Genomic DNA, 6,483 nt, shown 5'->3' with positions numbered 1-6,483 from the left:
TGTTTGAAAAAGTTCATTCGCGACGACTTATTTCTTCCCGGTGAGTGAACCATCAATTTGTGTGTGTGTGCGTTATTAAGGCGAAACCCTTAAGTGTCTCGTTGAGCGGCCCCTTCAGTGAAACAGGGCAGGTGAATGAGGTGGCACAAAAGCCGACGTGACCGACGCCACTGACGACGTCATGTTGTGACGGCATCACGCGACGCCACAAAGATGTCACGGCTTGCCTAAATTTCGGACGTCATCACATAGCATCGTCGCTTGGTCAAATGTGCACCGATTATGGTTGCCAGGCTTGGCTACTTTGCGCCAATTTGGTTACCTTTTAGGCCGGTGGCGGGAGAAAAAAAATGTCTTGGCTACTTAGCTACCTTTTGGCTATTTCCTTGTTTCCTCGATTTGAACCGAATTATCGATACCTGGCGACGTCACAGGCACTGGCTTTCGGGTATGTGGTATCAAAACATGGCGGTCAAGGCGAGTTTCCACCTCCGAGAAAGAACTTCGACACTTGCGTTATACAAAAGAAAGGGCTTTTGAATACGTGGCTGGGGCTCGGAGAAAACTGTTGCGTGGGGCCTCATTTTGCAGACCACCTATAGTGCTGAACACGATTTTAAATCGTAATAGCAAGTGAACAGGACCATCGAAAGCGCTCCGCATCCAGGGCGCTCTGCACCCATCGACATTGGACATCTGATATCCGACGAACTGCTTGTGTAATTTCTTACGATTAGGTACGGTTTGCGCCTCAGGAATACTAAGGAGTCGGACTTCGTCATCACTCAAGAAACTATTGCGAAAGTGACTACAATTGGTCATTAACCGGCGCTACGAGCGCGCCGGCATGCAGTACCACTGGCGGTTTTATTGCATTAACTTCGGAAACGGCGCACGAAAGCGGTTAGACACGAGTGATTGCAGCTACAGACCACATTATTTAACTCTTGCACACATAACCTTGACCCCAGTTATCCCTTTACTGCGGGTACAGCACAGGTCTGTCCGTTTGGGGACGTCAAAGCTGATGGCAAGCAAACACTGGTGGCGAGCAAGCGATTAAGACAGGCCAGACGCTGTTGTGGTCATTCGCTCCACCCGACTTACAGCCCCCGGCCAAAGAAGGCTGTCCCCTATACAAGCGATGAACATTCTGGTCTGTAGTCCCTACAAAAGACAGCGCACTGCTCTAATAATCGCAATATTGATCTAGAAGTGCTCCAAGACACGACTGCGTGACCATCATGTGGCAGCGAGTGGGAAGGCTTTCCTGTATACATGAAGCTGCGGCGCACACTAAAAGAGTGTTACCTTGTCTGCGTCGAGGTCCGTGCGCATGCTGTCTGCGGCAGTGACGTTGGTCCATGCGCAGAGTTCTTCAATGGCGGCCGGTGACACACGCAGGTTGGCCTGGGGATCCCGGCCCGACAGATGCGTCAGCAGGCATTCGCGGAGCGCCATGTGCATGCCCTGCGACAAGCGACACGTCATGATTATAAGCCGGATTTTTGAGGCATTAAAAAGGGGCGTTGTAGGCGCCGGAAATGGGCAAGCAGAGCAATGTTTTAAGCCTCCAACTTCGTCAATATAGGCACAATAAATTTTTACATAAATGCAAATAACTTCAAAACAAAGACGTGCGCGACCTGTATCTGCAACAGGAAAGCAAGAAATCGTATTGTTTACGATAACATAAAGGCGCCAGCAGTTGAACATAGGCGTGCAAATGTCCTTTTCTCGCACGTTTCACAGAACACGGTCTCTCCGTTTATTGTGGAGCATGGTGAGTCAAGTGTCCACAGTCGAATCAACATACGCCTGGGTCTCCTTCTTTTCGGCATGGCTGAGAAGGGCAAAGCAAGAGCAGACAGACAGACCGCTAAAAGACCAGAATGGAGGGATGCCTCGTATTGGCCGGGTCGAATCGCGTTGGCACGATTTCTCCCTTGTCGGTGAACATCTTGAAAAGTAAATTACAAACACAACAAAAGCCGCGTGCACACCACATTTTTCAGTCTTCCTTTGCTCTCTGCGGTTTCGCATTCGCCAACCAGCTGCTCGGGCCATGTCAGCGCGGCGGCATATGCTGGCCGGCGCGTCCGATTTCACTGCCGCTAGCGGTTGTCTTCAGGAAGGTTGCTGAACTAGAGGGCTAGGTTGAACCCAATAGATTTCCGAACAGTCAATGTTGCCCGGTAACATGAATAACGGGTTCAAACTGCACTCGAAAGCGGAACTTGAGGCTAAATGGCGTTCATACAGGTCCAGATATTGAAAATAGGCATTTATAGGCGCGATAAAAAGACTATAAAAGCCCTCCTTAACCTCTAATTCATGCTGATATGTCAAAATGTATGATAGGAGCTCAAGGCGATAGGAGCTCAAGGAAGAAAACAGGCATTTCCCTAAAATCCGGTGTCTAGTCACAATATGGGTAGATCCGCGTCTGCAATAAGACCCCGAAGGCGCACTCTCAAAACCTATCTCACGATACTGGATCGTAGTTCGGGCTACAGGGCGGCGCCAGACAGGCGCGGATTCATATCCCTGTCTTGTGATACGAGCTGTCCGCTTGGCTCTTGCGCCGTTTATTTGCCAAAGCACATCGCGCGATTTTAACCACCGGCTCGCATCCCAGCTGGAAACTAATAAGATATTCGATACGTGGAACACGAAGCAAGACACGGGAAATATTGGTAATATTGTGCAGCGGGGGGATGTCCATGATAAAAAAGAGCCGAGCTCTTATTCGCTGAAGACAATTAAACAATGTTTTACAGGTTGCGACGATTTCATTGTTCACACAGTATCCAGCTAAATCTTGCAGCGTATATAATACCTTTTCTATGACATGTAAGCTTCGACACTTCCCAGCCCTTTCCTGATGCCCATTTAATTGCTGCGTTTAATGAACGATAGCTCACTTCTGGTGTCATCGCTTCTCTCCATTAAGAAGAAGATTCTTTAGATATTTTATCGTATTCTAGTGAGCCTTCCCACAAAACATTTTCTGTGTTTGGCGCACATACTGATTCCTCCACGACAATTTATTCGCTAAATTCTTATCCACGCGTTATATTATTTGCGACCTTACATGGTTCATTTCCCGACTACATAAAACGAAGGCCTTAAATGCATCATTAGCCTTCAAACGCTGGCCTTCAAAACGCAGCGTGTGGTGCACAAACACACGTGACCTTCGAAAAAAAAAATCGGTTAGAGCCGGAATCGAACCCGGGCATTCTGCGTGGAAGTCAAGTGTTCTACCACAAAGCTACGCCAGTGCTTGAAACTTCTTGGGTAGAGGAACCTATACAGGCGTCATGTCGAACGAGGAGTCGCAAGTGGCAAAAGCGTTGAATCGCACCATGTGAACTTCGTAGGGAGTTGGTGGTGCTTCCCACCCATTACAAGAGGCTCAGCAGTAACTTATTATCATTGTACCATCATCGTCATCGTCAGCCATGGCATCAATAAAGTTTGCAGCTACGTAGGCGCGTGTACTGCCTTGCAGACGCGCAGTGGGGTACGCGGCTAAAGTATGCACATCTTTGAAATAGACATGCAAAGATAAGAGTGCTCGCATGAGGCTTTCAGACGGTATATTTAAGGGGAGATGCGGCTCGAAGACACTTTTTGTTTAGTATTCATCCTAGAGCAATGAAACTTGGGGTATTTGTAGCGATTTTTATGCTGATTTCAAATGTACAATTAGTTTTCCTTTAAGTTGCATACTTTGTGTTCTGCACCATGACAAATGTGTAAAACATAGGCCTTGTAGCCCCCCTATTTCGATCCTTAACCTTCTGTATATTTTGACAATTGATGGCTCACATTGCTCCAATTGAACTGTAGAGCGCCGAAAACAATCCAGAAAGTGCATATAAAATATTTACTAGACGTGAAAAATTCAAACATGGGAAGTCCATATTACCAAGAACCCAGTAAATGTTTACTTGCAAAGTTTCTAATATGCATAACATAATATTGAGATTTCGAGGAGATAACTGCACTCCTCACACATTAGAGAAAATATGGGCAAAATTTCATGCAGATCTGAGCACCAGAAGTACCAAAAACAAGAGGGGCACGTTGAAAAAGTTGCCAAAAAGTGTGTTTTGAGAAAAACGATGTTTAAAGTTAAAATTGGATGTTTATTTATGAAAGAGGTAACAAAATCCGATAAAAATTGCACACAAAAGAGGTAAACTGTTCTTCTAGTAGCCACTGCCACTAAAATGAGCCAGCGCCATAACTTAGTGGGTGATTCCACGAGAGATCGAACATGCCTGTCCGGTCGCAATTTTTGTTTTGCCTGGGTTTTTTATATGTTATGTGAGCACATTCAAAGTGCACGGAACTGAAAATTTTATTTCCAAGAAACGCTCCCAGCGCGCCAAAAAAATATTTGAAGGTGGCGGCGCGGGCCTCCTGTTTTTGCTCACTGCAATGTTTTCGGATTTCACGGCCGAATTCAGCGCGAACTATAAATGATGTGTCCAAAATTTCTTTTGCCGGTTTTAATATGCATTACTGTAAATTACATCCATGCTTTTTTTATGCCGTCCTCAAAAAGAAGAAAATGGGAAAAAATGGCAAACACAGCCGAAATCAAAAAAGGGTCCTAAGTTTGAGGCGCCCTGGCGCCTTTGCTATTTCAAACAGAAGCTTGAAAGTAATGTCAACTATAGAAAAGAGCCTTTGCAACATGCATACGGAAGATCATTTTCCTACGAGCAGCGGAAAAAAAGAAAAAAAAATAGTTAAAGAAGCGAGTTTTTTCAAAAAAGTACATTTTCGAAAAATAAAATAAAAAAAACTCCGGTCTCAATTCTGACGACAATTTTTTATCGAAGAGCGCTTATGTCAGTGAACACACGGTTTTAATATCGTATGTCCTCATTTGCTTTGTTTACTAGATATAACTGGCCAAAATGACCCTTGCTGTGTGTGCTCACTTCAGTGCGACTGATGGTTGTTATTAGCGTTCATTGCGCGTAAATCGCATTTTTAATTATTCTACTGCAGCAAAACCTTGCTCTGGTGGCTTTTCGTCAAGAAAAATGTGTTCTCAGATTTTATTTGGTTCTAGCGTGTGCGAAAGTGGGCTGCTGCCGCCCTCTAAAGGGTGATTCCACGAGAGATCGAACATGCCTGTCCGGTCGATATTTTTGTTTTGCCTGAGTTTTTTACATGTTTTGTGGGCACATTCAAAATGCACGGAACCGAAAATTTTTTCCCAAGAAACGCTCCCAGCGTGCCAAAAAAATGTTTCAAGGTGGCGGCGCGGACCTCCTGTTTTTGTTCACTGCAATGTTTTGGGATTTCACGGCCGAATTTAACGGGAACTATAAATGATGTGTCGAAAATTTTTTTGTTGGTTTTAATAGGCATTACTGTGAATTACATCCATGCTTTTTTATGCCGTCCTCAAAAGGAAAAAAATGTGAAAAAAAATGGCAAACCCGGTCCAAATCAACAAAGTTTGCTAAGTTTGATGCGCCTTGGCGCCTTTCCTATTTCACACAGAAACTTCAAAACAGTGTCAAGTTTTTCAAGGAGCCTTTGCAACATTTATGCGGAAGATCTTTTTCCTACAGGCAGCGCAAAATAAGAAGAAAATACTTAAAGAAGTGAGTTTTTTCAAAAAAGTATATTTTCAAAAAACAAAAAAAAATTCAGGCCTCAATTTTGACGTCATTTTTTTGTCGAACAGCGCTTATGTCAGTGAAAACACCGTGTTAATATGTATGTCCTCATTTGCTTTGTTCACGAGATTTAACGGGGCAAAATTACCCTTGCTGTGTGTGCTCACAGTTGTCATCAGCTTGCATTGCACGTAAATCTAGTTTTAATTATTTTCCTGCAGTAAAGCTTTGCTCTGGTGTCTTGTCGCCAATAAAAATGTATTCTCAAACTTTAATTGTGTCTAGCGTGTGCGGGGGTGGGCTGCTGCCGCTCTCTAAAGGCCTAACGCGTACGCAGTTTGCAGCTTACAACCTCAAGTTACCCCGCCAGTATTCGCTAATCAGAAGCACGCGAGACACCGCGAACGCATGGTTTAGGTCACTTTGTCAAAACTCTCCTTGCACACAGAATAGAGCATCTGTATGCAGCGAAGGCCAACTTAATCAGTAACTAAATGCCACAATCAGCAGGCGCGCTGTTATGCAGTTGTTTTCTCACTGCCTGCTTGCTTCCCTTCCATTACATGCATTGTACGCTCTAGCCATCTTCCCCATTCGACGCACACTGTGCCTAAACAACATTTGTAAAACGTTAGCTCAATGATTTCCGAGCTGTTTATTTCACTTCCCGCTATCACATGTTTTCGGCGTCACAGATAACGTCTTCCTGTATCGTCTCGACCTTTACCTCAGTGTTTGAACAGCCAGAAAACGTGCGGTGCTGCATGGTTAAGCCTTCAGTGGCCGAAGCTGCCCAATTGATTATGTTTTGTTGCCACTTTGCTCAAGTGCTTTC

Source organism: Rhipicephalus sanguineus, chromosome 6 (genome assembly GCF_013339695.2).
Source record: "Rhipicephalus sanguineus isolate Rsan-2018 chromosome 6, BIME_Rsan_1.4, whole genome shotgun sequence".
NCBI lineage: Eukaryota > Metazoa > Arthropoda > Arachnida > Ixodida > Ixodidae > Rhipicephalus > Rhipicephalus sanguineus.
The sequence above is the reverse complement of the archived record's forward strand: the minus strand, read 5'-3'. Positions refer to the sequence as shown.